At 38.3% G+C, this 26,281-nt stretch overlaps 1 protein-coding gene and 1 long non-coding RNA gene across 8 annotated transcripts in view; one reads left to right on the forward strand and one right to left on the reverse strand.

Annotated features, from left to right (window-relative positions):
- The window catches only part of MECOM (MDS1 and EVI1 complex locus), a 573,761-nt gene that overhangs the window by 332,044 nt on the left and 215,436 nt on the right, over positions 1 to 26,281 (reverse strand). The gene's annotated exons all lie outside the window — the stretch shown is intronic.
- LOC143684223 (uncharacterized) lies at positions 1,955 to 25,015 on the forward strand. Of its 3 annotated transcripts, none has more exons than XR_013175922.1 (3): positions 1,955 to 2,060; positions 8,824 to 8,995; positions 24,871 to 25,015. It is a non-coding gene; the product is annotated as an uncharacterized LOC143684223 (long non-coding RNA). The 3 variants fall into 3 exon arrangements; XR_013175924.1 differs by lacking the exon at positions 24,871 to 25,015 and adding an exon at positions 12,052 to 12,108; XR_013175923.1 differs by lacking the exon at positions 24,871 to 25,015 and adding an exon at positions 9,162 to 10,079.

Raw genomic sequence — 26,281 nt, forward strand, 5'->3', positions numbered from 1 at the left:
CTAGTTCCAATTGATTTCCTTTGCCTTTGCCTCCCTTAGCCATGAGTGCAAAGAACAGATTGTACGATTTATACCAGCCATCTAGTACCAATCATTAGATAACAAGACCCTTTACTGAAAGCATTTAGAGTAAAACAATACTTTAAGTTTACCTTTGCTTTCATTTCCTTCTTTATTACACTAGGTTCAAAGTGAGGCCAAAAATGGTATCACAAGGCCTATTTAGACACCAAGCAAAGAATGCCAAGTCATTCTAAATAAATCCCTCGGCTCCAATAGAATTTTACACATTTTCAAGTGCACATTTCCAATAACATTTTGGGGCTTGGTTTTCCCCTTGTCTGTCTCAGTCACTGTCTTTACATATAAGGGGAAATGAGTCATATTAAATTTTGCTCCAGCAAATGTCCTATCTAAAGCCATATCTAAGCCATCCTGTTTGCTACTAAAAAGATAAGATTTGTGCTCTGAAAGAAGCAGGGTTGGGCTATACTGACGGGCTTACAGCAGAGTTAGACAAACCCAAAGTCATTAGCTAGTGGGGGAATCTGAACTTGTAGCCTTTCTTCTAAGAGAGAGGGGTAAGAAGGGACCTGTCAGTCTTGGAAAGTCAGGCCTGGGGCAGGGATGCCTGGATCTTCTTGTGGTTACAAAGAGGCAGCAATATCTTGTATACATGTCTTTAAAAATATTTTCTAATATTTTAGAAATATTGGTTTACTGTCATTAATACATTATCAAGACCAGTGTCTTCCTGAAATATAGGACTCTAAGATGCACCCTGAAGAAATAAAGGCCTTTACTGCCTGCTACTAATCAAAAGAAACAAAATGTTTAAAAGGTCAGTAGTTCAAATGTGTGCTCAAGCTGGGCTTCCCAGATTTGAAACATTCAGATTTCCTGATTGGACTCAAAAGTGGCACAAACTCATTTCAAGGTCTGCCAAGGTATACAATTAGGTATACAATTAGGTGGTCTGGTCGGCCACAGATCCTAAAGCATCCTAAACACATGGTTTTGAGATTTTTTTAGAATATCTTACTTGGAGTTCTCAGTTCATCAGCGTGGGTCAGTGCTTGCATATGTAAATGTCCACAGGGCTCAAGCATAAACGGTAAATGAGCTATAAGGCAGTAGGGGATAGTGAGACTGAGGAGAATGGGAAAGCCCATGACTCATCAAAGAAGGCAGTTGTTACTCAGCTATAGCCTAAGGGTGACATGTAGAAAATTGGCCTGGTGTTGCCAGATAATCTGACAGTCAGAAATCTGGATTTTTGTGTGAGGTTTCCCTTTTTTTTGTTTTTTGTTTTTTTAATTCATTGTGTTGCCTAAACCATATTGTCTGCAAGCTGGATGTAGTCCAAACTATAAATCAGATTGAGACCTCGTATGGATCCTATTTAAAACTGCCACTTTGGCATGAAAAATGTTGATAGTGCTACTGTCATTCTTTCATTTTCATTATTTTATTTAGTCTTAGTTGGTCTTGTAAAGGTACTTAAGAATATTCCACAGAAGGTGGGGGAGGGAAACAATATCTATGAAATAGTAAAACAGGGATAAAGGTCACGCACACAAACACAAACCCACACATCCTTCATTAAAAATAGCCGGGCAAACTTGAAAATAATGAAAGTTCATCAGATGTATGAATTATTTCAGCCTTGTTGATTTTATAAAAAGTTCTATTGAGCAAAAATATCTAATTCATCCATTTTTCCTACAATTAAACTTTAAAATGAGTTCACAGTGAAATGACCCTTACATCAAAGACTATAAACAGTGCTTAAAGATATGCAGCACCTTCTTAAAGAAACACACACATTTTTGTAAGCACAGTTAAAGAGGGAAAGGTTAAACGCTACACTAGATTGTTCTCTGTGCCAAGATTCTCCTTCAGCTACAGCTAAATAGTGGTTCTTAGGCTTAACGCAATAAAGACCCGTGTAAATTCTAACTGTTTACCATGTGATTAGAACTTCTCTGGGCAAAAAAAAAAAAAAAGCTCATATTTAATTTCCTCGCTGTCTCCACTTGCCCAAACTCTTTACCCACTAGGTATGTACTGAAGCTGTGTAAACTCAACATTTTTCTTTTAGAATCAAGAACGAGATTTAAAAGTTTATAGAAACAATGAATCCCCCTTGTGGAAAATTTGTTTTATGTGAATGAAAAACAAAATTGCCTCTATATTACAACCAACGTTGTCAACATGGAATTTCTCCTAATACTATCGAGAGCAGTTGTTCTTAACCTTTGAGTAAGAATCATATGGAGTATTTGTTTAAAAACGCAAGTGCCAAGGTGCTGTCCCCAAAGGTTCACTATGACTGTGGGGTGAGACCCCCCCCCCCGCAAATAATTCGAATATAGTTGATCCAAAGACCACACTTGGAGAAGCCCCAGTGTAGAAAAAAAAACTTCTTTCTTCCACATTGCACATAAGAGAGCTATTATTCTCAATTCATTTTGGGGGGAAAAAAAATGTTTAGTCTTACTTAGGTTGGGGGGGCAGCATAAAAATACCTCTTCAATTGTATTATTCAATTCTCCAGTTTCAAAACTTAACTAACAATTAATTTTGTGTGTCCTTAATATTTTAAACACTCAGCTATTTAAATAATTAATATCATGAATCCTTTAGTTACTCCAGTTAATTTAAAAATTATACAGTTTCTGAGAGAATATACAAACTATAGAGTCAAAATTTCAATTTTTCCTTTGAACATTCTGAGAAAAATAAGCATACTTTAGAAGCAAGCAAACACAAACGCATAATTCAGTTAGTTGGTCTTTTTTAATTTGTCCTTGGCACTGATGAAGAACAAATTAGCTACTCTCCTTGGGTGCCTACCAGAAATAATAGTAACAAGTCAAGCTTTCTCCCCCCTCAGTAATATGTTCTTTTGTAGATAAGCACTGTGGAGAGGTAAAATAACGTCTTTTAAAAGTTTACTGTTTTCTTGTTCTAAGACAGAAATGATAGGGGAAGGACTGGGAGCTATTTTGAAATATTTTATTCCATTGAGACAATGGCTTTTGGTCATTAGAAGAAAGAATCACTGACTATCAAAATGAAACAAAAAGACAACAGATTTAGCTCTACTGCAAATTTCAATACATAAAAAGCAAGCACACTTTCTCACAGTATTGTACATTTATTGTCTTTCAAAATGAGCTGAGGGCTCAGGTAGAAATATTACGGAAAAAGCTTTAATGATGTGAGGCAAATTTTTAAGAGAGGAGAAGTTTTATTTTTAAAGAATTCAATAAACATAACGATAGAGTTAACAAAGTTTTTTTTTTCTGTTTTTGCTCTCAAAACTATTCCAACCACTTATTAATCTCCAGTCTGTTTCATCAATCTTTTATGATGTGTTACAAGGAGTTTTTCAAATTTAAACTTCATTACATCATTTTATAGTTATAAACCCTGACCACTATAATTCTTGGTCTTAACTAGGCTATGAAGAGAGGAATGTATTCATTAGGCTAGCACAGTGTTAGAAGCCTGCGGTTCAACCAAGGTTAAAGAAAATAATAAGATGCTGAAGCTCACAATTCTAAATACACTCAAAAACCTGAAATATTAATTTGGAAACAACACAATGCCCTTCTATAATTAAATTAGTTTGGCGCTATTTCATCTTTTATGGAAATGTTGAAATACACAGCAATTCTTGTCTTTTTCTCCATCTAAGAAAGGATGCATTAAGTGATTCTTAGCAGTAAGAAGTTATTTGGGCTTGTAGCTCCTTCACCACAGCTTCCTTAACTAGCTCCTGGGTAGAATTCATTAATTTTTATTAACAGGGAAAACATTTGTTCCCGTGACAATATTTGCATTGCCTGAATGATTTTCACCTCTGCCACAAGGTGTACTATCGGCTCATACATCACCCGATTACTTGGAGAGCAGAAAGACCCTCAGTCATTAGTGAGTGAATTAAAGATGATCTTAAGAGCTATTAATCACAGTGACAAAAGCCTTAATGTTTCTGTGACCCTAGTGGAGCCTGGGGACTCAAAGGGAAGCAGAGGGAGAGAAAATGGAAACATATGTTTTCTCCAAAATAACCTACCTTAGGAGAACTGTCAAAGAGAGAGTCACATCAAACTAAGAAATTCTGCCAGCAACTGGCCTCTGGATTATGTGTCTATTTTTCTTCCCGTGAACCCAGGTTTCCTTTTAAAAGATATATTTCGTTGCTATAGGTAATCGGAAAGCCAAAACCATTGTCTTTTATATCTTTAATATCCTTATTCCGAGTTTGTTCCGAAAGACCAGTGCATCTACTAAACTGCATTTCTTGAAAAGATAAAATGCAAATTGCATTTAGTCTGCTAACCACATAAATCAGGATAAAAACAAGCAGACAATAATAGAAGTAATACACCATTATTAACATTAATTCAAGCAGATACAATATTCCAATAATAGACCAAAACGGTAACATTATTAAGCACTACAGTAGGTTACAACACTTAATCATTCTTCAATCTATCTGGTTATATTCACTTGGATGTTTACAAGATTATAATGGCATCAACTCCACTGTTAATAACATAGGCACTTGCTGGAATTTCAATTATCTTTCGCAATATGTTGACACAGAGAACAGACTATGAATGGCTATTCCAGAGTATGGTAAGAAGATCCATATCCCCTAATTTGTATGCATGCCTTTGTTTACATAGCTGAGGAAGAAACACTGCACTGTACTCATATTTTGCAACTGGGTCTGCTATATGATGCAAAGAAAAAGGGAGGGGGATTTGGTTAAATGGTTTTCTAAATGTCAGTTTCTTTGGTGTGGTTTAGATTAGCAAAAAGAATTGCTGAAATTACAGTTTTCTCTTTGGTGTTGAAACCATGGAGCCACACACAGAAATTATTTCTTTCAACTACTTTTCAGTGCCTAGCACAGAAACTAGCACATAATCAGGGCTCAATAACTATGTGTTGACTGACAAAATTGGATAAATGAATAGCAATTAAGCAAATATTATGGATTAGGAAAATCAAGAATTTTCAGAAATTCTTTATTCTCAATGAACTTTTATTTTGTTTTGACTAAGGAGCCTAAATCATTTCAATCAAAATAACTGAGCTTGAACTACACAGTAAGATTATTTTATTACTCATTAGAATGGATATTTTAAAGGATATCTTTCTAGAACCATAGAGAATATAAAGGAGAAACATTAGATGAAAGTATCTTCCTGTAACTATCATCTAACCGTAAGAAGTTTAGAATAATAGTTTAAAAGCATCATGGGCTAAAAAAAGAATCTCCTTAAAAAGTAATCTGAGCTTTTGTATTTCACTTTAGCACTTAAACAACTCTATGAACTATACATTTCATTATTTTCCCCATTCGTCAAATGAGGAAATGAAAGCTTATAATATTAAAGTAACTTGCCCCAATATCACAAATCTAATTAAGGAGAGACAGTGCCTGGTCTTCTGGTTTCAAATCCAGTTCACTTATCTTTAAAACAATTTGCATCCCAAATACTTTAAATGCAAGGAAAATATTTTGGTTAATTCAGAATCAATTTATGAAACTGAGCCACTGATAAGGTCTAGTTTTTATACAGGAAGTCTTACTGTTAAGGATTATGGGTGATATCCAAATACTAACTTCTTTCCAATTATTAGTGATAGGAAAAGAAAAGTTTAGGAAACTCATGTCAGATCTACTGATAGAATATCAAAGATTAGTCAGAAAAATGTTCATGGAAGCACCTTCTTTGGTAACCACCGAGATTCAAATTACCACTCCATCCATTTAACAGAGTCAAGTTTTTTGGAATGCCATTCCTGGGGACAAAACCCTTCTTTATATACTTCCCTTTTCCCACCCACTCCCACCTTGTACCCCAGCAAATAAGAGTAAGGTATTATTGAGTTAAATGAAAATGAGAAGTATAGATTTACAGAGAAATCTGTTTTCATTTGGCATGTTTCCTTCTCCCCAAGCCTTACAAGGGAATCCAACTAAAGCATGATAATCTCAGAACAGAGTTCAACACTCATATGATTGAAACTTTTTTCTAAAACCAACTGAAAAATTATTTTTGAATGGTTAGATCATATCCCCTAAGATTCCAGCAAAGCCTAACTGCAATGGCATATAGAGTGACAAGAAACATGTAACTACTGCCTCCTCATAAATGTAGCAAGGGATATGTTATTCTTCAAATTCTTCAAGAAGATTCATGACCCAAAGAATTTCTAACATTTATTAAGCATTAACCATGAGCCAATCACTAGTTTTAGCTCTTTGCATTAATGCATTTAATCCTCACAAAAACCCATTAGGTGGGCATTATTATCATCCCCAAGGAAACTGAGGAAACGGAGACACACAGATGTAAGTAACAGGCCCAAATTTAAGTTAATAAGTGAGTGAGCCATGATTTAAACCCTTATCATCTAACTCCAGAGCTCACATGCTTAATCCCTAAACTACACAGCCTCTCACTCTGCACATCACACGGCAATACCTTCTCCAGTTTAGGATACCATTAACAATAGTTAAGAAGAAGAAAAAAAGATAAATTTATCCAATCCTAAATCACAAAGTATTCAAGTTCCTGACTTGACATTTTACATTAAGAACATTTTTAATTGCACCAGCTGACCCTGAAACAAGGATACAAGAGGAAGTTGTTTATTTCAGAGGTAGTCCCAGGAAACCTAGGTACGGGAGTGAGAAAGTGAGACAGAGAAGGACTGAAGGTCAATAAAAGGTGGTTAATCAAATAAGTTATCACTGAGGACCTGTTAAATAATGTAGACAGATGTGATGGTTTCTGGTATCAACTTGGCCAGGTGATGATGCTCATTTCTCTGGTCAGGCAAGCACTGGCCTAATCATTGCTACAAAAATATTTTATGGCTGGTTGATAAACTGGAAGGCTGGTTTATTAAATCATCTGTCAGTTGATTGCAGCTGTGGCTGATAACATTTTACCATCAACTAAGGGCATGTCTCTTGCCCATGAGATAATACAATCAGTTGAGGGCTTTTAAGGGAGAAGAGAATTTTCACTCCTTCTTCAGCCAGGCAGCCTCTCCTGGGGGTTCATCCAGACCCTTCATCTGAGTTGCCAGCTTCACCACCTGCCCTGAGGATTTTGGACTCTTGCTTGCCACAGTTGTGTGAGACACCTTTATAAATCTAATATTTACAGATCTCTCCTGTTGTTTCTGTTTCTCTAGAGAATCCTGACTAATACAATAGCTCAGCACCACAGAGGTGAGGGGGTTGTGAGTTTTATCCAAGTCCCATCAGTCATTTGTTTGAGAGCTGGTCTCAGGGGATGTTATTCAGCGGCACTGCTGACCTAGCCCATGCTCAGCATTTGGAAGCTCTGGCTGGTACGCAGAGAAGTGGGGAGAGGATATGCATGAGATGGGACCCCAGCCCATCACAGTGCTTTCACAGCCAGCAGATGAGTAAGGGATGTTTCAGGTACCATCTGGTTGTCTTGTCCCAATATGCAGAATTTGATCCAGTAATTAAAAGCCATGTGTGCTTGCCAAATGAAATAAATTCTTTATTAATCCTCTGACCATATTACTTACTAATTCTTTTTTTCTAACCAAAATGCATTATGGTCTCGAATTTGAATTGGGTACTGGGGGCAGAGATGAAAACATAAATTAGAGGTAATATCAAACAAGATACATAATTTGCTTGCCATAAAAGCAAGGGCTGATAAAACTGACTGCATTAAAAGTAAAAGTCAGAGAACGAATAAAAGACATTCTCTGTTCATTTAGAGATAGAATAAGAAAGGAAACAGACAAGCGACAAACTAGGAGAAGATATTTGGAAAAGATATAATTAAGGATTATTATCCAGAATATAATAACTTCTAACATAAAACAAAACAAAAACCATAAAGAAAAAGAGGCCATAGACATGAATAGGACTTCATTAAAGAAGAATCACAAACAGCCCATAAAAATATAAGAATCTCAATCCCTTTAGTAATCAGGAAAATACAAATTATGGCTAAAATAAAATAGTATTTTGCACCTTCTAGATTGACAAATCTGAATATACCAAGTGGTATAAATATGTAAAGAACACAGAAGCTCTTGTAGATTGCTGATGTGCATGTAAATTAGCACAACTACGTTAAAAAACAATATAGCACAACCTTGTAGTGTATCCCTTGGCTTAGCAATTCCACTTCTATGTGTACTTTAAAGAAACTTTTCTGTGTACACACTGGATGATGTGTTTGAAAACTTATTATGTCAGCATTGCTTATACCAAAACACTGCAAACCCAAACACCTAAGATTGCAGAATCATCACATAATGAAATAGTACACAACAGTGAAAGGGAACATGGATGAATTTTAGAAACCAAATATTAAGCGGAAAAAAAGCAGGACCCCAAAGACTATTTTAAAAACTCAAAAAAAAAAGTAAAGTCAAACAATGTATTGCTTAAGAATACATACATAAAAAATAAAACCGTCTTTTAAGTAGGGGAGTGATAAACACGAAGTTGAGGGAACCAGCTCCTTTAGGATGAGGTAAGGAAACAGGAAGATGCACGTGAAGATGCAATGATTTGGTGAGGTTCTGTTTCTTAAATTAGTTGTAAATTCAGGTGTTCATTTTATCTTTTATAATCCATATCTTAACATATATATTATATATATTATGTTACAGATATTCTTTTCGATGTGCCAAGTATTATAAAGTAAAAAATAATAAAGAAAATGATCCTTTACTTTAAGTGGGTCACAATCCTGTCCTAAAGTCTCCTCTCTGAAATGCTGAATGTTTTAATAGATAGTTGAACCAAAACAGAGGAATGAGGAGCCCATGCTGCAGGCAAGGAAGATTTAATGGAGTAAGCCTTGGGAGATGAGTATAATTTGCCAAGAAGAGGTGCTAAAAGGCTTTCCATGCAGAGGGCACCAAATAAGCAAAGGATTGAAGGAAGACTGCAGTTTGCTGGCATGTAAGGTGCTGGGGACGGGAAGGGGAAGGGCTGATGATACTCTAAATCGTTCACTATTGAGGGGATTTACAAAATTCGATGATTTTAAGGCAAGACACAATTCTCTCAATTTTTTTTTTCAATTCTTGTACTTTTAAAGTGATGTGTTATCATGTCTCATTTTCAGGGACCAACCACGTACCCTCCAAAGCTTCTGAAAGAAAAAACGCTTCTGCCTCCCCTTGAGATTAGCGTTGCTGGAAGGGGGAGAAATTAAACCTATCTAGCCCCTTCTCTCTGCCAATTTAGACAGTTCACCCCAGACCTAAGGGTCAAGTAATCACCTCTGGGTATGCAGAGAAAATGCATGCTGGGTGGTCTACCAAGGATTAAATGCCAGGATCACTGAGAACATTTCATCCCATTAAAGGCACAAAGGCCAGACAACGCTCTTACTGGTGGAGCTGACTATGCCTTTGGTGTACAAGCAATTTCCCAAATAGTTCAAATAACCCAGAGGAACAGAAACCACACTGACAAGAGGAACACGGATGACAGCAAGTGGGGTCGCAGTGGAGAGGGCTCTGTGCAGCCTCGTGGGCAGCCTGGGAGCAAGGGGCATGAAGGCTTAGTGAGAGCGAGCTAGCAGACTCTGCAAGTCTGGAGGAAAAGTCAAGGCACTGTGCATGGGACAGGACCTCATCTCTGACAGAGTGTGACCAATATGTTCACATTTCTATGCCATGTGACAAAGATTTTGTTGCAAATGAAAAGTTATGAGCAACATTTTGGATATTTACAGTAAAATGATTTAATATACCTCAATTTTTCAAAATTGGAACCAATACAAGCCTATTATCACATTCATCTGCATATATAAAAAAGACAGAATAAGCCCATTTCATCAAACCCAAGAATTCTGTCTCTTTCAAAATACAGAAAGGCCAGTAGGAGACAGAACAGCATTCATTGTATGTATTGTTAGCAAATTTGAGATATTTCCTTATGCAGATAACACCATGGTATTATATCCATGTAGGGATATTTTTACTTAAACTGTTCCAAAGGATTTGTCTGTCAATATATCAAATATACATAAGGTTTTTGGGAGACGGTGTTATCAGGAATAAAAGATGCTTTTAATATGATTTCAGTTCAGTTATCCTCCTCAAGAGTAAGTTCCATATGCCATTAAAATAATAGAGACTGTGTCCATGGACATTTCGTGAAAGAAAAAAGCAAATCAGCCTAAACAAAGAAATAACAAGGGTTTCCTAAATGAGGTTCCAGCAGACAAAGGGGCAGGGCCACGTTGGTAGTCCAGCTTCCACTCCTGGACTCAGCTGCCCCACAACACTGGAAAAAACACGATCAATAAGGCTTTCGCATCTTTTTCCATTCACAAATTTTGAGCCTGAATATAGACTTGGTCAAATGTAGTAGTACCTTTACGGACTTAGTAGATTGATATGTATCGCAGTTATTTGAATAGATGTTAGTATTATTTTCTTTTCCAAACCCTCACAGAACCCAGTCCAATGTCGTATAGGCAGTAAGTGCCCAGTAACTATCTATTGAATTTAAATGAATGAACCTTGCAAAAGAGGATTCATTTCACCATAGTGCCAAAAACGTCTACTCACTAAATTTGCAGAATATCTCTGTATTCACAATATCTGAAAATATCTACCAGAACTGGTCTTTTTCTCCTTCCTATTTGCTGTGAAATGCCTTGACATTCCATAGGAGAGAATGAATTGCAAATAAATATTCCACTTGGGTCCCTTCCCTGTGTATCAAGCTCCTTGATTCTTCCAAACAGCCACCATCACAGGCTCCATTCGCGTCCCAGCTAGAGTCCCACATCAGGGCCCTGCATTTCACTCGCTCAGTCACCAAGTACAGATCGAGTTCCTATCACGTACAAGGCACTGTACTACTTTCTATGGCAGAAAGGGAAGATAGTGGAAGCATAGCCTAATCTCCTACAAAATTTAAGGCTGTATTCTGAGCAAATAGGTCTAAATTAAAGAATCATGAGTTTATACTGCAAATTCTCTGCCCTCTGTAGGGGCCAAGCACAGTGTCAAGTCACAGGAGAGAAAAACACAGAATACCTCTGCTGCTGACCCCTAACGGCTAAGCCTGAAACCTCCTTCTGATCTCGCCATTCTACCAAAAGTCCTCTTCTGACTTTGCCAACTGCCTCCATCCCATCACAATCCAATGGTTTTCATCATATTCTTGATCTTGTCTCCCTTTTATACTCCAGGAAGAAAATGAACTTTTTCCCCCTGACTGCTGTTTCTCTACCTCCTATGCTGGGTTAGCTGCTTGGCTTGCTCCAGGCTTCTCTCTCAGCAACCACCCCACTGGCAGTAGAGTGAGGGGGTGTATCTGCTCATAAGAACTCAGTTCTCTCTGAAGACAGAGGAGAACTCAACACTGCATTTTTTAGCCCTGGCTTCTCCCTTACTTTGCTGTCTGAGTCCTTTCCATTCAGCAATCCTACCAAATAGAGAATTTCTTATAATGTCCAAATTTTCATCCCCAAACTCACCCTTTTACAGCTTTCCCAGAACTGCATCGGAAGATTCCTTCATGCTGTTAGCTGACAACTTTGGAAACATGTTTAACTTCTTCCTCGCCTTTGGTCAGACTCCCTTAACCAGTCTACTTTCAAATCCCTTTATCACTTCCTGAAGCATCATTTTGATCCTCTCACCCTCACTCTCAAATCCTAGGAGGACTCTCAGTTCTCACATCAAGAAAGATACCTTAAGATTGCCAGATGCTTCACATCATAGTCCCTTCTACCCTTCCCAGACCCCAAAACATACCACGCCAAGCTCCCCTGACCAAAGCACTCCACTCAAATTACCCATATAATACTGCCCTTCCTTTTACAGCCATCTTTTCTGAGAACTTGGCATTTTCCCTCCTAAACCATCCTCCTCATTCCTGATAAGTTATTGAGTGAACTTTAGTTCTGGATGCTGTGCTTTATATTTCTCTTCATTACTTTAATGCCTATGCCACTACCTACTGTGAGGTCATTATTGCTATCTGTTTTGCAGATGAGGAAATTAAGGCTGAGAATTGCTCATGATCACACACCTAGTATCAGAACGAGGATTTGAACCAAATCTGGCTGACTGCAAAGCTCATGCTCTCAAACATTACATGGTGCTACTGCCCATTTCCCTAGCATGAGAGCAGCTCATTCCAAGGTATACTAAGCTTTAGGCACTCATTGACCACGCTATTGTGGTTCATGATATTCAAAATAAATTAAAAGTGCTACTGAATTTCCAGAAGTTTTTTTCTACATGACTTTGTCAATCAATAAACACTTACAGGTCCATGAATTTTTCATGTTCTGAAATGGGTTCTCATATTTTTAAAAATTGGAATCCAACCTCCTCATTTTATCCTGACCTAGAACTTTATAAGGTGGGGACCACTTCATTCTATAAGCTTTAGATAAAATTACCTTAAACCACCCATTTCCTTGACCTGTGATGGCTTGGAGCCCCCATAGAGCTGTCTACCTTATAGAGCCCAGAGGTAAAAGAATCATGTCCTCTTGGCTCCCTCTGTCACCCAGGCTTTGTCCACCCCCACCCTCTTCTTCCATGTTGCCCCCCCCATAAAACTCACCCACTCAGTCAGTTTCTAAAAGGCCAGTAAAATCATTTCATCAGTTTTCATTGTTTGAGGAAGGGAATAGGTGAATAACACAGGATGTGGGTGTCTGCAGGATGAGATCACAAGTGTTCAAAGGCAGAATATCTTTCTCGGTGACTTCGTGTTTATAAAGCACCTACTACGTTCCAAGCACCATGTTCATTTCCGGGAGTAAAAAAAATTAATTAGACAATGTCCCTCAAGGAACTCACAGTTGGAAACAGAGCATACAAAAAGGTGGCAATAACACAACATGACAAATAGGCTATTAAACATAAATAACTCAGAGAACATCAAAGAGGAAGAAACCACCTCAACCTAGGAGCCTGGAAAAGGTTACACATCAGAAGTGAAATTTGAACTACGTCTTGAATGAGAATTTTGCCATGCCAAGACCGCAAGGCGGGATGAACATTCTAGGCAAAGAAAAGCATACATGTGACTTATATACTCAAAGGCTAGTCAGTGGTTCTGTGGAGCAGGAGTATAGGCACAAAAGTGAAGGCAGATAAGGAACTGGAAATGGCAGATCTGGGGTATATTATGGAAACCCTTGTCTGTGATGCTAAAAAGACTGGGCATCAAGAAGTCAAGGGCATGCCTTGATCAGATCTATATTTTAGAAAGACAATTGGAAAATGTTAAGAATGACAGCTAAGAGAGGGGACATCAGAAGTTTTTAGAGGGGTGCAGGTGACCATAGATGAGGATGTTCTTTAGGTTATCCTTGGAAACTGACCCATAGTAGACACTCAACAGATGCTTTTATTTAATTGACTCTGTCTCACTCACACCTTGCTCTAATATACCAAGCAAATGGCCTTGACACAGTGTCTTTTAAAATGTCAGATACTTTATGAGCACTGGGAGTGCTCACGTGCCAGACCAGCATTAAGAAGACATGGAACTAACTTAATATTTATAGATCATCTATCATATGCTGAGTATCTTCCATACATTATCCCATTTATACCACACAGATACTCAAGACAGTATTTTCACCATTTTACACAGAAGGAAAATGACACTAAGAATAGTTGATGAATAAATTTACCCCACCAGGGTAAATTTAAATTTAAATTTGATGTGTACTTAACTTCAAAGTCACCTGTAAATCCAGATAGTATGGCTTCAGAGGTCATTGGTAAAGCCACATTCTCCTTGATCAAACATTTCAAAAAAGATTATAAGAGTGAGACAAGGGTGTGGATGAGTGATCCCTGGTCTGGGGAGACAAGTTTCAATACTGATTTCCTTCTTTAAACTATGTACTGCATCAAAGCATAATGAGTCAGATATTGTTATAACACATTGCAAATTCCAACAAGGTATTCACGTCTCAACTGAGGTTTGTTATTTCCAATTCAATAATAAATCAAAGAAATAAACTTTTTGGTGATGTAGCAGTGGGTACAGAAGCCTCATTTAACTCCTAAATACTAATAATATTTAATGGTATTATCAGGAGATAATTTCACTTCTCATAATACAATTGGTTCCAGGTACACCGGAATCCAGACTTTCAATGTACCCATATACCAGTAAATTTCTGAGCCTGATGTTTTCTTTGAATTCAGATCTCCAAAATCCCCTTAGGTCAATCTACCAGGAATAACGCCTGTCAACACAGACAGAGCATCACCCACATAGGACGTTAGAGTTTTAACAGTAAAGCTAAATGAAGCTCATTTGGGAAAGGTCTTTTCTTTCCTTAAGGTGAGAGATGGAGCACAAATGAAGCATACCATGGTAAATAGGAACTGTGCTCACTTGCAGTCATGCACTATAGTCATTAAGCCTTAAGGTCTTAAGGTACCAAGCAATGCATATGATAAATTTCTCAAAAACATCCCAGCCATAACATAGTTCTTGCTGATTGCTCATTTACCCATAATGCATGCTGTCATAGCAAAGCCTGACAAATGACAGAGAAAGCTCAGGTTATTTTTTACACTGACTGCCAAGCCCCTCACCTCAGATTATTCATTTATTAGGGCAATCACTGAGGTCTGGGTACTTAATATTGTTTTCACCAAATATGAAAATGATCTACTTGCCTATTCTTTAGTTCCTCCTAGGGCAAGCCATTTATCATCAGCTCAGGATAAATGACTGCTTCATTACAGCTATAATTTATGAGGTGTTAGAAGTAAAGAGCCACGCCTAGAGACTTAAAGCTTTAATATGGATTAAAATAAGATGATCAATCAAGCTAATACAAATTTTCTCTAAGCATTATTTCTTGTTTTAAAATAGCTTAAATTTTTTTTGGAATTTAAGCCACGTTGAATATCTCATTATCTGACAACATGTATGTGCATCTGAGGTAGCATGTAAATAAATATAGGCTGAGATACTACCAGAGGAAAAGAAATAAAGCCAAACCACCAGCTGTGATCAACTGAATTTCTTATTATTTTTCCTTAATGATGTCAGAATAACTGGAGGCCAAAGAGTATGCAGAACAGGTGTCAACTTGAGTAGCATATTCTCTCCAATTTTCTTATTTCTCTGGAAGAATACTGTAGAAAGATTGATGCTGCTCTTTTTTTTCTTCTCATACTCTCCACAACAAAGAACTTATACTAGGGAGAAAAGTTATATCTCAATAACAGTTCAACAATTGTGCCTTCTTCTATGTCTGAAGCAAGGTTTCACAACTCATAATTTGGACAAGGGCAGCTTCTTGGCATGTCAAGGGAATAAAGAGCGTTTCCCACTAAAACAGCATTACAGTCTTAATTTTTTTTTTCAGTTTTGTACCTTAATTTTATAGTTATTAGCCTGTGCCAAAACAAATGGTTTTCCTAAATTATGTGTCATGCTCAAAACACTAACATAAACATATTTGACCACTCAAGAACTCTGAAAACTGAAGTTCACAATTGAAGGCTTTATACACACACCACGAGGAATTACCAAATAAGCAGTCTAGAGTCAAAGACGCTAAGTTGCTAATTAAAAAACCTCCCAAAAGTTCTTGCCATTTTCCGAAAACCACGTTCCTTGCAGTTCAAACAAATGGGCTCCCGCTGCCTCCAGGCCAATCTCAAGGATACTTGCAGCAAGGCCTGGTGACCAGAAACCGCTCAGCCTTGAAATTAACATCCCGAGGAAAAAAACTCTTCCTTCCCGTCCAGACAACAGCAGTTTACGTCTTCAGGACAAAAAGAAAAAATAAAAGGTGACCAAAAAAATGGGGTCAGAGAAGACAGTTGGAGAAGCCACACTGCGCTCTCTTGGAGGGGCCTGCATTTCTTACTTCAAAAGGATCATGGAAAACGCAGAGATCCTGATAATGGCTTGAGTCAGTATGGCCAATCTCCACCTCCCTACCTGCATGCCACTGAGTGTGTCTTAAAAGAGCAAAAGCTGGGACCTTTGCAAAGGGGCAGCATCAGGAGCTATTACGACAAATAAAGCCAAGATTCTGTATAAGAAGAAAGGCTCATTCACAAGCTCATAATGGGAACTGCATGCCTATGCCATGTAATTGTAATCTAGAGTGTGGCAACCTACGATATAAAATATTTCCACTTCGCGTAACTGTTTTCCATTCAATATTATTTCCAGCAAGGAAAGCCTCTGGAATATCATTCAGAGTGGTTTAAGTTATTATTCCAATCTAGATCTTTGTTAGCTAAAGGACATTTTTCAAACCAGTCGTCTTTCTCCACCCTACATATAATTCAACAGCACTTCAACAGGGATAAAACAATTTAAGCTCTGCAGTTGTTCTGGACATGTGTGCGTGAGCTTTTCATGCCCTATGTATTTGGACAGAAAATGCTTTGCTTCACACACACATACTTTGCCCCCACCCCCCACCCCACTGAAAATATTCTTGGCCTCAGTAAACAATGTCACTGTCAATTATATTTTGTTATATTTTAGAGGCTAGACTTTATAATTATGTCTTTAGTGTGCGGTGTAACTGATTATTATCAAGGCGATTTTTATTCCTATGTTAAATACACTCAGCACAAAATATCTAGTATTTAAATAGTGAGAGATTGATAACTTACAAATAAGAGATAGAGAGGACATTGAAAATATTTTCATAATAGACGTGCAAAATACCTTTTATCCTTGTAGGCATGTTTAAGAGAGACATGTGTTGTCTTACAGATGGGGCATGAAGCCCAGAGAGGGGGAACTGTATTTTCCCTTACATCTTCTTTCCCTGTGCATGTGACAAAATTTTCAAACAATTCCTCCTCTCAAAATACTAAAATTTCTATAAACAGGGTGTCCTTTCTAAATAATAGTCATCAATAATAAAATCTTTAAACAGATCAAAGCTTCCTATAGGAATTGATCAATACTGTCGGATGCTGTGGTCAGTCATGTCACTCCACCTCCTGCTGGATGCCCAATTATACAGCCTGGTAGACAGACAGAGCAAGGCTGCTTCACTAGAAGGCCGGGTGCTGTAGGAAAAGCTTCCATCTGCTTAGAAAACAGTCCTTTTCCTCACTAATAAAAAAGGAATGAGGCAAAGATTTAAAAATTAAATTAGTGAGTGCATAGGAAAACACATGCTGAAATGTGTGGCACAAATGTATTATGCATCAATCTTTATATTATTCCTCTCTAACTGCAGGACACATCTTCCCTCAAGAACGGATAAGAGTTTAGAAGAAGTTCACAATGTATTGAATTTGTTGAATCAGTTCAAGGAACATAAATTGAGCATCTACTATGTAGGGATACCATGCTAGACCCAAAAGGGATAGATGGACAGACAGATAGGTAGACAGATGGCAGGCAAGTCTCTGCTCTCTAGTAGCTTATATGAAAATTCAGTACTCGGCTGCCTTCAGAGGGGACAGGTCTTTCACAGGACCTAGAACTGGCCAATAACAGACTACTTGCCATGTATTTGTTGAATGCATGAGTGAAATGAATGAATACCAAAATATCTCACCTGTTTGGGAAACTTCAATATCATCCTTATTTTTATCATCTCCTAAAAATTAGATTGAAATATCTCCATTTTTCTTTAAGGTTCAAAAATAAGATAAAAAATCAAAATCATCTTTTAAAGCCTGAGCCTAAGTAAAAGCAAAGGCAGAAAAATATTTTTCTGTGGTTTTAATTGTCCTAATCATTTCTTGCATCACTCTACATAGACTCTTGAACGTTGGCTTTCTGTGGGAAATTTCCCAAATGCAAATAAACATATTTCACTGAGTAAAATCCTGACACAAATGGAATGAGAAATAGAAACTTAGATGTAAACTGCTAAGTTAACCAATTAGCTTCTTAAAACAGTTGAAAGTCACAGACAGCCCTCAATACACAGAGACGGTTAATTAATTAACATTAGATGTGATTAATAATGAGTCTCATTTAATAGCAAATATCTGCCTGCAATAGCTGCATGACAGAACAAAAAGCCTTCAGAGAGCAAGCAACTATATTTATCCTGATTGTGTTTGGGATTTTAACATGTTTTGTGCAGGCTGACAAATGGCCTATTAATTATCTAATGTTGTCTGACAACAACAGCTTGATAAAGATGTATGTTTTTGAATCGCTAGATGGAAACTGCTGGAGAAGAGCCCCAGAGGGGCCTTGCTGTCCTAAAACTGGGCTCCAAGCCACAGTGACAGGCAAGACAAAGCCCTATCTCTCGCCACAGGCTTCACAGATAAAATATGGCTTGGCATTAGGGACTACTTTTTTTTTCTTTCAGAAAACTGCTTCTGCAATATCTGATTAGGAAAAGGAGGAGTAGGTCTTTACTAAATTGGGGTTAAGGCATAATCAATATCATATATGGAGTGTCTGGCCTATTCTGCATAAACACAGCACTTCGTATTATTAAGGAGTCTGTAATGCCGAGGAAGCATATGGCAGGACACTGCAGCTCCCTCTATTCCTTTTATTTAGAAGTTTATCTTCCAACCTGTTTGACAGCTGCTCCTAAGTGGTTTCACAGTGCCAAATTATTTTTATGATTGTTTGATGTTTTATTCTCCCATTTCAGTTAATGAGATAGGATCCCACAATGGCCATAATTCAGGGCTGTCAGAACTAAAAAGCATGCTTGTGGCAAGAGAGCCCGATGGTAAATAAGGCTAAAAGCAATGGATAATAAAAAACTCTGTTATCGGAGTCGCCTTTGCAATCAAAACTTGTTGGGGTCAGAGCCTTCCTTTCTTTGTGTGGCTTCTGGATAGTGCCAACCCAGCCTGAGGTCCCTGTCCACCCCAGCCACCAGCCAGGCCACCTCTGCAAACAAGTCCGTGTCTCCCTGGAAAGGAGAGGAACAATATTAACTAAGAGATGTTAGAAGGTCTTAAAGATAGCAGGTACTATATTCTAATTAAAAGACTTGTGCATCATTTACGGTGCCAAGTGAGTAATTTGTCATACGCGTTAGAGGGAAATTGGTCAACAAATAAACTTTATAAGAGTTCTGAGAAGAGCTTCATAATTGAAATCCCTAACAGTTTTGCTGGGAACTTTTATTAAGGCTTGAGGTTTTTTTGTTTGTTTGTTTTTTGTTTCCCTTCTGCCTCAAGAGTTGATAGAAAACTATCATAATGTAGCAACTTTCCTTTACCAAAGGAAGCCCTTTCTTAATCATATTTACAAATGTCCTAAGTATTAACCAGGTCATTTCGGCTCAAAATCAAAGTTCAGCACTTTCTTGACAGAGGGAAATGGCAGCCTCCTTTTGTTTGTTTGTGTTTTCATCTTGGCTTTTGTTTTTACTAATGGAGGAAGGATTTTTAAGAGAGAATTTACCAAGATACCTGCATTTAGAATTTATTTTTATTATCTTACACTGAAATCCACAATTTCTATTTTAGTGTAACATGAGCCCTGAAAATGTGATGATTAAAAAATCTGAAGTCACTATTAGGCTAAGTCTGTAATATAAATTATTATTCAAAAGTTCAAAAAATGGAAAGCTACCACTTTCCCAACAATATTTCTTTCTTCTTATTACACATTTAAAATAATGGTCCTTCATAGGCAGAAAATAGCATGGCAAAAACTCAAATAATAGTAAGTCCCATAACTAATTATAAAGCCTGACATGCCTCATGCAGAAACACTCCCCGATGAGTACCAAAGATTGGCTGCTTTATAAATATTTAAAGCCTGCCAGTAACCCCGGTTTTCCTCTCGCATCTAAGCCTAAACCATTTGTCTCCTCTTACAATCAACCATGTCTATGTGGTGTCATCATGTCTGAACAAGTTTGACTTACTACATGTTTTCCAGGATATAAAATTCAGGACATGACACATCTCCATAATGTGAATGGAACAATTACACAACCAAAGATGGGTGGAAAAAAAGAATTTTTAAATGGGCAAAGAGTCATTATAAGGTTAGCTAGCTCCAGAGAACTCAAGGCAGAAGAACTGAACATCAAAAAGTAATGGCTACGTATGTATCTAATTCCTACTGTGGACAATTGATGAAGATATAGGTCTTAGAGTAATCTTATGTGACCTTGAATTTCCTTTTGCAACTGAATAAAGTTATACAATTCTGGGATTTTCATAGCCATGCTAAAATAATACATATCTCCTCATTTATGCTGAGCCACCAGTGTCTCTAATCAGAACTAGTAATGGTGCCTGAGCAAAACTCTGAGAAAAACTTTGGCAATTCAACAAGAGGCGTCTATTAAAGCAGTCTTGGAAGAGGTTAAAAGGTAAAGACAATTACTCTGTGACTGATGAGCTGTCACCTTGCCTGAACTATCCTAAAAGCTATGAGCAGCACTATGAGAGTAACTCTCACAGTTTCTGAGCATCACATAGGTGAGTATAACTATCTCAAAAAACAGAAGCATGTCTGGCAACTCTGAGAACAAGAAACACACAAGCAAATTCAACTACAAGTCGTGAGTGGTACAGATACACTCAGGAGAGCTTGTGCAGCCTGATGGCGCCCAGTGCCCAGCCCCACACACTGAGTGAAACTGAGGAATGAACCAAAATGCCAAGACACTGGCCACCTCTATATCACCATTACAGCTGGTTTCATTTGTCTACCACAAATGTTGCTCCCACTTGTTTGGCCTGACTAATGTTTGCGAATATAATTCTCATGTGTTTGCTGGAAGAAAGCTTTTGAGATGGGTCTGTGCCAGGGGCTGCAAACTGGTGGCCCATGAGCTGTCTCTCTGGCCGGCAGAAGTGTTTTATTACATTCCCAGTGTGTTCCTCCTTCTCAAAAAAAAAAAAAAAAAAAAGAAAGAAAGAAAAATCACTTTACTCGCCAATATTTTAAAAATGGGAAGATTTTATATTAAAGAAATAGGATTTCTTGGAAATTCCTGGCAACACAGATCCACACTTCTGGAGGGAAACAATTACCCAAGTGCCCTTCAGACATCACAACCATTCTTCCATCCTAAATTATCCCCTTCCCTCCTTTACATTTCCTGCCTGGCTCCTGCTCTGGCTGTTACACAATACCTAAATTCTAGTAAATTCTTCCTCCCCCACTCATTTCACACAAATGAAGAGAGGTCCAGGGAATTTCAATGGAAGTGATCAAGGTCACAAAACCAAATTGCTTCAGAAGTGGGTTTAGATCTCAGATCTCCTAACTCACAAATCAAGGCCATTAATCTTTACGTATTCCCTAAACCGGTCAGAGTTTGCTTTCCAGGGACTTGGTGTCTAGTGGGGGACAGGAGATGTGTTGTAAACGGCTGTAACAAGGTAAAAAGTTCCTCTTACCTCAAAAACGAAAACAAATTGCCACAGACCCTCATTATAGCCTTTACCTGGGAATTTTTTAGCAATGCGGAATTTTCTGCATTTTAACAAGCCTCCTCAACCTCAGGATTCAAATCCACCTTCACCTTGGAGAAGCCCTGCTCTCAGGTGGGGGCAGAGGGAGGAAGGCTTTCCATCAAGCCCAAGGTACTTCCTATTATCCTTCTCCAAGGCTGGAACCACAGGGCCACATGGTCTGTTGCCTGTGGCCACCATAATACCGCACGCTGCAAGCTTAACCAGGATTAGTAATAAACAAACCACTAACTTAGGACTCTTCCCTTGGTCCCTAGACCAAGAAGAGTCCGTGTTCTCACTGTGTTTATCTTTCCAATGTGAAAAGGTAAGGATAGGAACCAGAAGACCCAGCCAGAAGCAGGCCAGAGGATGTGATGTGGGGCAGATCTTCTGCAGGATGTCTGAGAGAAAAAGCACATCCAGGGCCTGGCTGTCTGCAGCAGCCAGACCCAGGTCCAAATATTATTAATTTCCCTCCAATTCCATCGTGCTCCAACCCTGTTCACGGCTCTGCTGCTGTTCACAGCTAGAAGCCGCTCCCAGTGGGAGCCCTGCCCTGTGTCTGACAACCCCTTCACACCCTTATCCCTGACCAGAAGGGCAGGGAGCTACACTAATAGACAGTCCAGGCATGAGGCATCACTGAGGAGAGGCTACTGGTTGTTGAGATACTCAAGAGGATTTTTTTTTTCTCTAACTTAAGAACTTTCAGGACTTACATTTGAGGATAGCAGAGTAGTTACTAGAGCTACATATTTGTTTGGGGCTCTCTGCACAGAGAGGATTGAATTCTAGATCCAGGGCATGAAAATAAAATACATAAGTGAATGAGTGCATACCTAAAGGGAGAAGAAATTTTCCTTAGGATGTAAGTACTGAAAAAACTACTTGTTCCTCTTGCCTGATGATATCAGACCCAACTTGTATGTGTGCTAAGAAGCAGAATATAATGAAAGAATAATAAGAGAAGAAAATGAACTGCAGTCTTCCTTTTGGTTCCCTAATTGTGGTTTGGACATACAAATGATACTTTCCCCTAAAAAAGAATCTCTGATGTCCATGTTTGAATAATGGATGCTGCCATTATTACTAAACCTGTCACCTCTGAAATACGAGGGCAACATACCTGTGATGCCATCAACCAGACATGCTGAGGATTTGGGTTTCCCTCATCTTTTCTCTCCCTTGAATAAGAGCAAATGCATCCATATTGTTGAAAAGCATGCACAGAAATGTGATATAACCTAAGCTAGGTTTTTAGGTGTTCCTTTTTCCAAGGCCAAGGAAAGAAAATAGATGACACCACAAGTTTAATACTAATTGATTTATTACCTGCCTAAGCAAATCCTGGGCTGTGCAGTGGCAGGCTTGGACTTAAAGCAAATGATTTACAAGATAATGTTTGACTCTGGGAAAGGGTAATCAGATCCAGATACAATGGATGATAGGATAATTGAGAAGAAATAAAAGAGGATAAATTGCCATGTGCTAATGAGTTTACAGGCCCTAATGGGAAGGACATCAGTTTTAACACTCAGGTTATGAGCTAGGAGCAAATCTTTTTCTCCCCCACCCCCTGCTTCAACTGCTAAAGATGTAATGCTGAAACAAACCAAGATTAATGGTATCCCACTCATTTACTTAACCATTCTTTACACCTCAGACAGCTTCCTGTATTAAACATATAGGGTTGCGGTGCTTATTTTTTAAAACCAACTTTACTCCAAGCAGTTCCTGTCAGCAGATGCCACTTACCCAACAGCGCCAGGATATAAATGTTTTGGGCTGAGTCACTTGAACAACAACTCTTCTGCTTCCCAGGTCCCTGGGGCCTTGGTGCCTGATGAGTTCACACCGTTATCTGCAAGCCTTTTGGCCTAACAGAGAATATTCCGAACCATTTATGCAACCTGGGTGCACTCACATTTGGAAATGGTTGCCCGAGTAGCAATCATGTCTCGCCTCATGATTCATTTTTATATCTCACTCACCCGCCATCCCACATCACCAGTGAGGACTGGTGACACTTTATTGGTATTTTTGATTACCACTATAGCCATCTAAATTTTTCACAGGATGGGGTCTCTGGTCCAAATGTAGCTAGCCGCACACTGGACTGAGGGTACAGGCTACAAAGAAATAAAGGGGCAGTGCTGAGCAGGGCAATTGGGAAGTAATGTAGAGTTGAGGCTCTTTCTAGGAGATGGAGAACCTATTCCCTTGTAATGTTTCCACCAAATGAAGTTTAATATGATGAATCGTGGTCCAGCTCCAGCACGGCTGTGCCTCTCAGAAAGTACAGCATTTAAACGTGCCTGAATGATGACTTGATTCCCTTACACAAAAGCAGAAGGATGCTACAGAAGGACATATCCAAAATGGCTATTTCTGCCTGTACTGGGAAGGTTACTTTAGAGCATTTCACATTTGCTTTGGAAATCTGAATGTTCATTTCACATTTACCGACACTATCCTGGGTAAATTGTACTCTTCGTCACAGCAGTTGATTTGATGTTGTAGTTGGATCATAAATCATAATTGAGTGATTCTTCCTCAAACCATAATTATTTTCCCTACCTTTTGTGGATAAGGTTCTTAGGCATTGATTTGAAACTGACAAACTGACTTTTTCTGAATCAAGCAGTTTCACTACAAAACTACACGGGCAATATTATTAACCCTTTCTGACTAGAAGGAAAACCTGGGTTCTTTCAAGTATCCAGCAGTAGTAAAACTTCTGAGTCATCTTAATTGGGAGACTGGTAAAATCATTTTAAGTTTGTCACACTGCTGTACATTTCACTAAGCACTTTTATTTAACTGAAAAGTTGAACAGATAGCATGGGAAAGGCTGTTTTTAGTTTTCAGTTATTATTGAGCATAGCTGTGGTAATGCAGAGGAATTTGTTCAGTCTAATCAAACGCTAAGGTTGTTTTTAACCAACATGGTAACTGTTTGTAAAGAAGTGAATGCTCCTAACAAATCTTTCGGCTTGCCCTCCAGCCCCTTCCCACCCCTCCACTTCCCTACAAGCCCTGCATTCCCTTACTTTGCAACTATACATTTTAATACTTTACAGAGAAAAACCTATTTTTAATAACTTACATAGCAAACCTGTTCTCAAGTGTACTAAGGGTTGCCTCCAATTCTGCCCAGCCCCATTTTGGTGGAATTCTTACAGTTTCTGAATTAGACCTGCCATGCTAATTTAATGCAGGACTATTTGTGCAAAAGCCTATGACACTAAGCAGCAGAGAAGGCTGGGATAGTATTTTCTCCCTAAGATTAAAGCTGATCATTTTTAACCCTTTAGGCTACTATATCTCTTATCCAGAAACTTAAATAGTAGGTTCTCCCTGTTGTTAAAAAACAAAACAAAAAATGTCCAATTTCTCAGGCAAATAAACTGAGTCCGAGTTGTTACATTCCTTCCTAAGGTCACAGAAGGAGCAGAAAAGCTGGGAACCAGTCCTGGGATCCCTGACTCCGACGTCCCCACTGGGAACACTCGACAATACTGACACCCTCCGTGAACTGAATCCAAAAATTGTCAAAGATAAGTTGTTTCCTTATATTGTTCAAAAAGGGAGGAAAAAAAAAAAAGAATAACTTTCCCACAGAGAGAAAACAAATAGTGAATGAGCTCTCTCTTCATCCTATAGAACTCTATGGGAGAATATTTTTTTCTTATGATACTTAAAAAGTCAGTTTGGATTGCTGCCTAATTTACAGACATTTCAGAACAGACCTATTTCTTGTCTAAACAATAGAGGTATCAGGTCATAGAATTTCAGAATTGGAAAAGACCTTGGGGATCAGAGAGTTCAACACCATCATTTTACAAACTAAGAATCAGAAAGATTAGATGACATGTACATGTTTACAAGTGGTTCAACAGAGGCAATTAAATAAATTGCAAGAGACTAAATCTATCTGTATAAATACTCCAATTATTCTACTAAAAAAAAGTTCAAGGATGTGTTATCTAAAACACATTTATTATTTCACATGGTAAGAATTGGTTTCTGCCCTCCCAAGGAAATCAGTCTCATTGCAAGAAATTGAACAAGTACCAACTGGCCCCCCACAAAGCCAGTCCACTACAGAATCCATGGATCCAGGTTTTGGCAATAGCTGAAAGAGGAAATGGTAGAGATTATCATGATTGCCAAGCCTGGTACAACACAGGGATTAAATAAGAAAAGGGGCAAAAACATCCATGGAGGGGAACCAGATAACATATGGGAAAGTCTGCGATATATGGGGAGCTCAAGTTCCAGGTTCAGGTATCAGTTGGCCAGGGCCTTTTTGAAAAATAATCCTTATCTTTTATTTGGTGCCCTCCTTGCCTTCCTGTTCCTTCTCAGCCAGTAAAACCTGTAACTTTGGAAGCCAGCTCCTCGAGAGAATCAACATTCTTTCTAAAGCGGGCAAGCTGTGGCACTGAAAGAACATTACCAAGGATGTGGTATGTTAGTATCGGACAGAGCAGAACTGCTCAGGCGAGCTGAGTTTTAAATTTCCACTTGTTCCCTATCCACCCCGTCTTACTTGCCTATTTCATCTACCATGGAAATTAATTGTGAAGACGAAAAGTGAGTGACTTCTAAGTGAGCAACTTAAAAGGTTTTGTCTTTTAAACTGTGGTTTCATCTGACTAATTATCTGGGCAGAAACTGTGGTGTGGATGAATGTTCAAATAGATGTTTTTAGAAAGATATTTACATGAAGAAGGTGTCAAAAACACAAGGTTTAATCTTGTTGCTGCCAGCCCTGGCTAAATTTTGGAGAATGCTAGAATGTTACAACTAGTATTCTAGGCAAAGAAATGTGTGCCTCTGGCTATCC

Source organism: Tamandua tetradactyla, chromosome 5 (assembly GCF_023851605.1).
Source record: "Tamandua tetradactyla isolate mTamTet1 chromosome 5, mTamTet1.pri, whole genome shotgun sequence".
Taxonomy (NCBI): domain Eukaryota; kingdom Metazoa; phylum Chordata; class Mammalia; order Pilosa; family Myrmecophagidae; genus Tamandua; species Tamandua tetradactyla.